At 35.4% G+C, this 11,544-nt stretch overlaps 2 pseudogenes; both read right to left on the bottom strand.

Annotated features, from left to right (window-relative positions):
• Positions 1–4,813, bottom strand: part of LOC104663407 — a 36,581-nt pseudogene extending 31,768 nt beyond the window's left edge.
• On the bottom strand, positions 1,821–5,133 carry LOC115893666 (annotated as a pseudogene).
• Between the last annotated feature and the right edge of the window lie 6,411 nt (positions 5,134–11,544).

Raw genomic sequence — 11,544 nt, 5'->3', positions numbered from 1 at the left:
TGGGAAGGTTTTTTTGGTCAAGAGAGGCTGTGGTATGGCTCAGAGTATCGATGGTCCAAACTGCTAAAAACAGTGGTTAATTTGCAAATAAGATCTCTGGGGAGACACATCAGGAATGTCAGGGTCTTCTTTTAAAGGCTAGACTTTTTTTAAGGCAGGAGAAGCGGTCACCATGGTCTTGCACTAAGGGGTTAATAGCTGCCTAACCTTTAGACAAAATTTGTAACCAAACTGTGCCAGATTCTTGGGTACAGCAATTCAGGGAGAAGGAAGGAAACACGGAAGAATAGTGTCGGAAGACATATATCTTGGATTAGAATTTCCACAGCTTCTGTTGTTGTTGTTGTTGTTGTTGTTGTTGTTGTTGTTGTTGTTATTGTTGTTGCCTAATCCAGTATCACATGTTGCCTATTATCAAAAAAAAGCATCATTGTGTCTAATCTGAATTCCTCCAGGTTGATCTTGAGCCTGATTCTTTATTTCACTTTAACATTCTTGTGTGTTTATTAGGGTAAGTCATTGTCTTTTTTTCTTCATCTAATTATACCAGATGATAAGCTACTTAATCAAAGGTACTGCTAGTTACAGTTCAGTGTGAGGATACATGCTTTTCTCATAATCCACTGAGGAAATGATATATTGACAGTTGTTGATATACAAGTCAGGAGATTAAAGAAAAGATCCACAGTGGAGATACACATTTGCTAATCATCATTATAATGACAATATCTAAGTGAGATTAAAAGAAAATGAATACCTACAAGAGCACTGGGACTAAACGCTAACATTAGAGGTCATATGATTAAGAAGAACAAGTTAAGGACACAAATAAGTAGCACTATTAGGGTAGAAGAAAAACCACTGTAGGCTAGTGAATAAAGTAATTTTTTAAAGATATATATATATATAATATTTTAAAGGTATATGAAATACTGCAGATATGTCAAGGAATAAGGACTGAGACCACTGCTCTTAGAAATTGTAGCTATGATAGATTTCAACAAGAAGAGAATTATGCAATATTAATATGAAATTTGGGTAGGACTGAGTTAAAGAGAAAATGAGAGAGAAGAACTAGAAACAGTAAACATAGACAACTGTTTTAAGGAGTTACACTGCAAAATAAAGTAGAGAATTGGGAGTAACAGCTGGAAGGGAACTGGAGTCAAGAAACAATTTTAAGATGAGATAAATATTATCAAGTGCTTGTAATAATAGAGAAAGATGCAAAAGAGAGTGAAAATTGATAATTCAAGATAAGAGAAAAAAATTGCTGAGCCAATGGCTGCAGGTACAAATCTGTGGAGAGTTACATTTAGGTAGAGTTACTGTGTGGCTGAACAAGCACAACAAAGTGTATGTGTGTATGTTAGGGAGGAAAGGAAAGGGAAAAGAGGGAGGGAGAGAGAATATTTGTATTAAAAAAGTAATTAAAGGAATGGACCATAAAATTAATAATGGGAAGGGGGAAATTAAGAAATAAAGAAAATGATGAAATGTGAAAAAATATTAAGATTAATTTGCCATCAACGTCCTTAAGTTGAAAGATTGCTGAATTGAGATTCAAGAGAAAATGAGCTGAAAAATAGCAGGTGATCGGTGAGGAGCAAATTGCCTGAGTTTTAAATTATTAATAATTTTCATATTTTTTTAAATACAAATTCAAAAGTATTTCCAAGGAATTAAGTAGATGAAGTAGGGTAGTCAAGATCTCTGGAAGAAAGATCAGAGTATCTAAGACTCTAATTATTCCAGTTAACTATTGTTGCGTAACAAACCACTCCCAAACAATAGCTTTAAAACAATTTATTATTATCTCTTATAATGCTATAGGTTTACTGAGATCATTTGGGCATTTCTCACTTGGGATATCTCTCTCATGTGTCTATAATCAGATATTTTATGCATGTGTAGTCATCACTAGACTTGACTAGTATTGATGCTGTTAACCAGGAGCTCAGCCAAAACTGTCAACCACATGACCTCTCCATATGGCTTTAGATTATCACAGCATGATGTCTGTCTTCTAGAGTACCCAAAAAGTACATGTTCAAAGACACCAATGACAAAGCTGTAAGATTTCTTATAACCTTGCCTCAAATATCCCCAAATGTCACATCTATTTTTCAAAAACATTGCTAAGGACAGACCAGAAAAATAGGGGAAGAAAATTGATTTTACTTATTAGAAGAATGGTGAGGTAATATTGCAGAAAAGTGTATGTGATGCAAGATGTTGCCTTGTCATCTTTGAAAAATAAAACCTACAACATTCTATCCTCTGGCCATAATACACATATCCTCATACATACAAAATGCATTCACCTCTTCTTGAAGACCCCAAAGTCTCATTCTCATTATGGGATTAGTTCTAAGCCCAGAATCTCAGCCTGAAAATCAGGACAAAGTATGAATAAGACCCCTTGGATTCAGTTCCTTTTGTACAGCTCCATGAGTGCAGCTTCTCTCAATCTGAAGATTTGTGAAGTAAATCAAATGAGTTATCTGTCTCCTATACAGCCAACATACAATTGTGATACAGAGATAGAATAACTACAATAGATACTCACATGTGAAATAGTTGCAAAGGCATATAACAGCCACTTGTCTATTATAATTCTAAAGTACAGCCAGAAAAACACCACCACTTTCCTAATAAGGACCCAATCCCACTCCTGCTCCCTGGGAGTAATTCTCCATGGCTTGACTACAACCGCGGGGAAATTAACTCTATATTCTACGTCATCTTTTTTTTTTTTTTGGAAAAAATGACCTGTATATACATGTGAGTAGCTTTCTCGGCCTGCTTCCTGCTTAACAAAGTTAAAAATCTAAAGACTTCTTTTAATTTGCAATGACTATGTCATTTTCCACCAAAGCTCATGGTACTTATAACTGCACATTTTTCTTAAAATCTGAGTTCTCTACAAAAATTTGAGTTTACTCTATTAGACAAAAGTCATACCCACATATACCTTTTAGATTTTTACCTTTCTGATTTTATCTGAGAGTTACAGTACTCTGAAAAAATTTCTAAAGATTCTTAGAAGCTTCTTTAATTGAAAGCCTCTATAAGATGCAAACTTAAATATTTATCTATTGTTAGCAAAGGATCTTACAGCCTTTTTCTGGAGATGATACTACACCCTGGGACCATTTTTCACTGTGAGAATTTTTTGTCATTTGGAGAAGCCAGGGGTGGAGAGAGTTAATTTTTTATTTGAACCTAGCCAGATACATCACCTTTGTATTTACTCTAAATGTTGTTTGAACCTTAAACAATTTCATTTATTACTTCATATTTCTTTATACGTACATTACCATATGTAGCATAAAAATAGTGTTGGTACTTCCAGTACTTGCTTTAAAATCTCCTTAGCCAAACACATATGTTTATTAAGTATACTTTACAATTTTTCATATTATTGCTACAGATGTCTGAAGTCTCAATTGGACTGAATATCCAAGATGGCTTACTGATATAGCTAGCTGTTGTTGGCTGTTGGCTGGGATCTCCACTGCGGCTACCCATTAGAATATTTAAATATGATTTCCAAATTGTTTATGAATGTTTAAGAATTCCAAGACTTAGAAGATAGCATGTTGATCATATATAAGTAGACAGATTAGTCTTATAAATAGGCTAAAAGACACAAGTAAAATCCTCACAATTTGAGATACCTTTGTAGGACACTTTCCAGATGAGATTCAGTAAAGATAGAGCAAATAATTACCCTCTTTTAAGAATCCTTCAGGAAAATAAATCTTCTAAGAGACAGTGGTTCTCAAACTTTAGTGGTCATCACAGTTCCCTGGGGATCTTGGTAAAAATGCAAATGCAAAAATGCAAGTAAGCTCTATCCTACTTTAATGGGCTTACTATACATTCTTCAACAGTTCTGGTGATTCTGATAGCTAAGGAATCTTACCTGAAAATGAGATATAAATTTCCCTCTGATCCTTTTATACATGAACTTTTTTCTTCAACTTTTATTTAGCTTCTCTACCTATTCATCTTGTTTCACTGTTTCCTATAACACATGGTGGATTTACAGGATTTCATATACATTTAAGTCAATGTTGTAAGGATTCCAGTTTTCAAAAAATAAGAAATACTAGAAAATCAATATAATTACCTGATTTCTTTCCCAAGCTGTCAGCTTCATGTCACTGGTTCCCTTTAGAGAAAAAGAGGAGGATGATTTTGTCTCAAATCTGCTTGGTCTTCACTCCATAGATGATTGGATTGAGTGCAGGGGGGATAGCTACGTAGAGGTTGGCAAATAGTATGTGGAAGGAGTGAGGAATATTGTGACCAAAACGGTGGGCAAGGACAGAGAATATGGCTGGTGTGTAAAATGTAAGAATGACACAAATGTGGGAACCAGATGTGCTGAGGGCTTTCTGGCGGGTATCTAAGGATGGAAGGTTAAAGATAGCATGAAGAATAAGAGTGTAGGAGATGCCAGTGAGAATCAGGTCTGATATGACAGTCATTATAGGCACAGCAAAGCCATACCAGATGTTGATGGAGATGTCCGCACAGGCAAGTTGGGCAATGCCTATGTGCTCACAGTATGTGTTGGGAATGATGAATGTTTTACAGAAAGGTAGTCGCTTTAACAGGAACACACATGGGAAGATGATACAAAAGCTCCTGCTGATAATACTCACCACAATCTTAGTAATAATTTCATGAGTGACAATAGTGGTTATCTTAGAGGGAAGCAAATAGCAACATAATGATCAAACGCCATGGCCAGAAGGATGACAGAATCCATCGCAAAGCTGTAGTGGAGAAAAAACATCTAAGTAAGACATCCAGGAAAGGTGATTTCCTGAGGACCCAGCCAGAAGATGCTGAATGTTTTTGGTAAACATGTATTAGACAGCATGAGATCTGTAGCAGCCAGCATGGAAAGGAAAAAGAACATGGGTTCACGGAGGCTCTGCTCCATAGAAATGAGGTAGGGAAGGACACTATTGCCTGCAAGTGCCACAAGGTAGGTAATAAAGAAGGGAATCCCTATCCAGATGTGAAACTGCTCCAGCCCTGGGATCCGCAGTAGGATGAATAGGCCTGGATTGAAGCTGCTCAAGTTGAATGTTGTCATTATGGTCATCGATTAGATGTGTCTCGTGAACTGAAAATAAAAGTTGTATGGCTGATTGTTACTGTGATCTACAAAAATCTGCCTCTGATCGGAAGGACCCTTCTCCAATATTATCCCCTCACTTTCAGTTCTAGGAAATGACAACTTATCCCTCTTCTCTTCTCTTTACAATAAAGATCTGTCAAATTTTCAGTTATAATTTTAAGCCATAATAAAAATGTCATTGCAATATTTCGCAGAAATACGTCATGTAATTTAAACCAGTCTTGCCTACCTCTCAGCAACCCAACAAGTTTTCTAAGAAAACATATGCATAAAATTACATTAGGCAGAGAAACATTGTTACTAGTCAGAGATTTGAAGCAAAATTCATTGTGAAATCTCCTGTTCCTGGGAAACTGAAATAACAACTCTAGAGGATCACAAGGGGTTTAACAAAAGCAGACTCAGTTTCTAAAACCTAAGTAGACAACGCTGTCTCTTTCTTCCTTGCTTCTCCCCCAACCACTAAAACATCTGCCTGGGTTGCTATTACTCTTACAGAAAAGTTCACCAACATAAAGAGGAAATGGAGAGCATTCCTCCATAAAAAGGTTTAAGTGGTTTAATCTGCCCCTTCAGACATTCCTAGGTTGGAGAAATTTTCAAGAAAAGACAGCCCCCAATAATTTACTATGTCAGATTTGTCTCATGAAAAGAAGGTAGAAGCCTCCTCTTATCCAACAAAGAAGGCATATACCAGCAGGGGAAGCCCACTCTACTGGCAGTATTGTGCAACAGCATTCTTATCCCTGCTTAATCCGTTTAATGATTCATGTTTTGAGACTTCATAGAAACAGTTGAATCTTTCTTCCAAAACTCTGTTATTTCATGACATGATAGATGGCTCCTTTCCTCCAACTTCAGTATTCGCTCTTTTTTTTTTCTCTCTGTCCTTCGAGGGTTGGAATTCCACAGTGCTCTATCCACGCATCCATGCCTGCTGCTTTCTTGGTGGAAAAACTGTACCTGCAAGATTTCCACAAATGTCATGGTTTGAACTGTGGCCCCTATGTTGAAGATTATGAAGTGTATAATTTTTTAAAAATTCCTCTTGGCCGGGCGCGGTGGCTCACACCTGTAATCCCAGCATTTTGGGAGGCCGAGGTGGGCGGATCACGAGGTCAGGAGATCGAGACCATCCTGGCGAACACGGTGAAACCCCGTCTCTACTAAAAATACAAAAAATTAGCCGGGCGTGGTGGCGGGTGCCTGTAGTCCCAGCTACTCCGAAGGCTGAGGCAAGAGAATGGCGTGAACCCGGGAGATGGAGCTTGCAGTGAGCCGAGATCGTCACTGCACTCCAGTCTGGGTGACAGAGCGAGACTCCATCTCAAAACAAACAAACAAAAAATTCCTCTCTTCTCAGTTTAAAAATTAGTTATCTTATGCTTGTAATCTTTACTTAGAAATCCTACAGGTGCATCTAAGTCAGTATGTTCCAAACTATCCCATTTGTCTTTCTATTGCCCCAGACCATTTCTCCTACAATGGTTTTCAACTCAACAAATGGCAGTACAACACAATCAATTTCTCAATCTAGAAACCTTGAAGCTACCTAAATTAAATCTTTCTCACACATAATCATCATTCTCATCTTCTAAATAATTATTGTACTATAAGTAAGTATTCAATTAGTAAATATTCATGTTACATCCACTTATTGCTACTCCTACAATGACTGCTCTATCCTACATGCCACCAATTCTCATCAAGACCTCTGAATATTTTTTCTAACTTAAATGCATTCATTTTGCTTGAGCAATTAAAAGTTGATAAAGGAAACAAAATGATATACATATAATGCAAAGAATATTTTAAAAATATTTTCTGATGTACTTTTTGTGATTTTCCTGCTATTAAAGCTGACCTCAGAAGTACAAGATTATTTCTCCTGGAGAAGGAAAGATGTGATATAGGGTGTATCCCAAATTAAGAGAAACAGAAAGTGGAGAAAGCCTGTCAATTCCAGATGGAACAAAATGGCAAAGCTGGTAGTCAGCAGCAGTGGATTTTGTCTGTGCTAAAGTCTAGATAAGGTTCATTTCATTACCAATGGATTCAATTACAGAAGAGGTCAATGCATAGACAAGCCTCAATTAAGGTTTAGCATACCAGATCTAAGATATTCTATTCAGTATCAGAAAATTGTACAAAAGCTACCCCACATCCCATGTCCCCTATCACATATACACATAGATATATTTGGGGAAAAAAAAAGTCAAAATGGAAATTGGAAGGATAAACTGTTACACAGAGATAATAATTAAATAGGAGACAATAAATCCCATTTTTAAAGTATCATAATTAAAAACTAATTCAAATAAAAAATGTATGATTCCATTAATATTTAAAATATTCTTACAAATCACTTAGGTGAAGCCCTTGAGTCAAGTAGAAAAATTGGCAATGAATACAAACAACCATATAAAAATTTATATAAAATAAATTTATATAAAAATAAATTTTGCAATTTATATAAAAATAAATTCTAATATTTAGTACATATATAGAATATTCTAAATATCTTAAATAAATTCTATATAAAACATGAATAAAGGATATTATTTACCAGATTAGCAAATATTTTTAAAGATCAATGATCTCATTGATGATATCCAATTCTATCCTACGTACTGTCAACTCTCCAATTCTGTGAAGGGTTTGAGGAATTAAGAACTGTTATAGCTATTTTAGAAGGGTTTACTATAAAATATTCTTAGAGTTTAATTTGACAATCTGCATCAAAATATAAAATGAATATGTCCATTGTCACAGAAGTTCCAAATGTAGAAATGCTTCCAAAGATAGTTATGCAAATAGAAAAGGTATGTAAATAGCCATTGCTGCAATCATTGAAATAGAAAATTTGAGTAAAATTATAATGTGGATAATAAAAATTGAAAAGTTGGCATCTATTTAAATTTTAATAGGGGAATGATTTTAAAATTTACAGTATATTTCCATAAAAAAAATTACCCTGGCCGGGCGCGGTGGCTCAAGCCTATAATCCCAGTACTTTGGGAGGCCGAGATGGGCGGATCACGAGGTCAGGAGATCGAGACCATCCTGGCTAACACGGTGAAACCCCGTCTCTACTAAAACATACAAAAAACTAGCCGGGCGAGGTGGCGGGCGCCTGTAGTCCCAGCTACTCGGGAGGCTGAGGCAGGAGAATGGCGTTAAACCTGGGAGGCGGAGCTTGCAGTGAGCTGAGATCCGGCCACTGCACTCCAGCCTGGGCGACAGAGCGAGACTCCATCTCAAAAAAAAATAAAATAAAATAAAAAAATAAAAAAATTACGCTTTTAAAAGAATGAGGTAAACCTATGTGTACAGAAATCAAAAGATGTCAAAATATATTTGTTAAATAAAAAAAGACAAATTAGCACAGTGCTAGTATTTGTTATTAGTGTTGATTTGTTGTTTATGTTTTTATTTGCATTTAAAGGCCTAGAAAAATATGCATCAACTATTCTAAGGATATTTATAGAGAGAGTTTAAATTTTTTGTAACTTTAATATGTACAGTATATAATTTAACATTTAACTTCATATATATGTAATTTATTTGTTTAAAAAATAAGCTTTTGTTTAAAAAACTTTGAGATTCTTCACAGATTTACATTGACATTCTTCACAGATTTAGAAAAACATTACTTTAAAATTTACAGAAAACCAAAAAAGAGCCCATATAGTTAAGACAATCCTAAGCAAAAAGAACAAAGCTAGAGGCACCACGCTACCCAACTTCAAACTATACTACAAGACTACAGTAACAAAAACAGCATGATACTTGTACAAAAACAGACACATAGACCAATGGAACAGAATAGAGATCTCAGAAATAAGACCACACATCTACAACCATCTGATCTTCAACAAACCTGACAAGAACAAGCAATGGGGAAAGAATTCTGTGTTTAATAACGGTGCTGGGAAAGCTGGCTAGCCATATGCAGAAAATTGAAACTGGACCACTTCCTTACACCTTATAGAAAAATTAACCCAAGATGGATTAAAGATTTAAACGTAAAACCCGAAACTATAAAAACCCTAGAAGAAAATATAGGCAATACCATGCAGGACATAGGCACAGGCAAAGGTTTCATGACAAAAACATCAAAAGCAATTGCAACAAAAGCAAAAATTGACAAATGAGATCTAATTAAACTAAAGAGCTTCTGCACAACAAAAGAAGCTATCATCAGAGTGAACAGATAACCTACAGAATGGGAGAAAAATTTTGCAATTGGACAAAGGTCTAATAGTCAGAATCTACAAGGAACTTAAACAAATTTCCAAAAATAAATAAAACAACTCCATTAAAAAGTGCACAAAGGACATGAACAGACGCTTCTCAAAAGAAGATATTTATACAACCAACAAACAAATGAAAAAAAGTTCAACATCACTGATCACTAGAGAAATGCAAATCAAAACCTCAATGAGATACCATCTCATGCCAGTCAGAATAGTGATTATTAAAACGTCAAGAAGCAACAGATGCTGGCAAGGCTGTGGAGAAATAGGAATGCTTTTACATTGTTGCTGGGAACGTAAATTAGTTTAACCATTGTGGGAGACTGTGTGGAATTCCTCAAAGACCTAGAACCAGAAATATCATTTGACCCAGCAATCCTGTTACTGGGATTAATCCTTCTATTATAAAGATACACACACTCATATGTTCATTGCGGCACTCTTCACAATAGCAAAGACAAGGAATTAGGCCAAATGCCCATTGATGATAGACTGCATAAAGAAAATGTGGTACATAAACACCATGGAATGTTATGCAGCCATAAAAAGGAGTGAGATTATGTCCTTTGCAGGGACATGGATGGAGTTGGAAACCATTATCCTCAACAAACTAACACAGGAACAGAAAACTAAACACCCCATGTTCTCACTTATAAGTGGAAGCTGAACAATGAGAACATATGGACACAGGGAGAGGAACAACACACACTGGGGCCTGTTGGGGAGTTGGGTAAGAGGAGTGGTAGCATTAGGAAAATAGCTAAGCCATGTGGGACTTAACACATATGTGATAGGTTGATAAGTGCAGCAAACCACCATGGCACACATTTACATATGTAACAAACCTGCACATTCTCCACATGTATCTCGGAATTTGAAATTAAATTAAATTTAATTTAATTTAAAAACAAAACAAAACAAAAAAGTTGAAATGGAAAAATTAAATTAATAAAAACATTACAAATTCCCAAAAATAAAAAATGAGCATTTGTTAAAATATTAATAATTACTGATACATCATTTTATTACATTATATACATAATGCAACATTAATCAAAATCCACCTAGTATTTAAATTTAACTGGTAACACAATTTTAGAATATATTTTGTATACATATATGTTTAAATAAAAGTTAAAATATGTAAGAAAGTATTTTTAATGATATTGAAGAAGATCATCCCTTTTATGTATTGAAGATAAATGGCATAATTAATTTAAATATATTTATTAAATGCATAAATACATAAAATTAATTAAAAATATATATAACGTAGCTTATTGCTGACTCAAGAATAAATATGTATCAAGATGACTGACTATGCTCAGCACTGGCTCCCTCCACAAAGAAAGATGAAAACATAGAAAATATATAACCACACATTGAAGAGAGCATCAAAGGGAGAAACCGTACCACAATCAGCAAGAAAGGGACAAAGACCCCTGAGACACAGAACTCAAGATGGCACCTTAAAAGGGAAAGCAAAGCAGCCAACCAGGATAGGCTCAGAGACAAGAGGGACTAACCATTGCAGGGAAAAGGTAAGTGAAAGATTCCCAGCAGATCACAATAAAGATGTCTGCAATCCTAGCTACAGGAGAGCCTAGAATAGACGGCTGTCTAGACTCCATGTGACTGCATTGTCCCACAGAGGGAAGTTACACTGGATCTCCCCATATGTGACTGGGTGAATGAACAATAACAACAACAAAAAGACTCAACTCTGTGCTGCCTACAAGAATCTTACCTCACATGTAAAGACACACATAAACTGAACAAAACAGAAAACTCAGAAGTAAATGCATATTTACAGCCAACTGACTTGTGACAAAGGTATCAAGAACACACACTGGAGAAAGAACACCTCTTTAATAAATGATACTGGGAAAACTGGATATCCACATGCAGAAGAATAAAACTTGACCCCTATTTTTCACCATGTATATAAATCTACTCAAAATGGATTAAAGACTTAAATGTATTAAGACCCAAAGCTATAAAACTACTAGATGAAAACATAAGGGAAGTGCTCCAGGATACTGGTTTAGGCAAAGAATTTAAGGGTAAAACTACAAAGGCACAGGTATCAAAAAGAAACATAGACAGCTGGGACTTTATTAAACTAAAAAG

Source organism: Rhinopithecus roxellana, chromosome 15 (assembly GCF_007565055.1).
Source record: "Rhinopithecus roxellana isolate Shanxi Qingling chromosome 15, ASM756505v1, whole genome shotgun sequence".
Lineage (NCBI taxonomy): Eukaryota > Metazoa > Chordata > Mammalia > Primates > Cercopithecidae > Rhinopithecus > Rhinopithecus roxellana.
The sequence above is the reverse complement of the archived record's forward strand: the minus strand, read 5'-3'. Positions and strand labels throughout refer to the sequence as shown.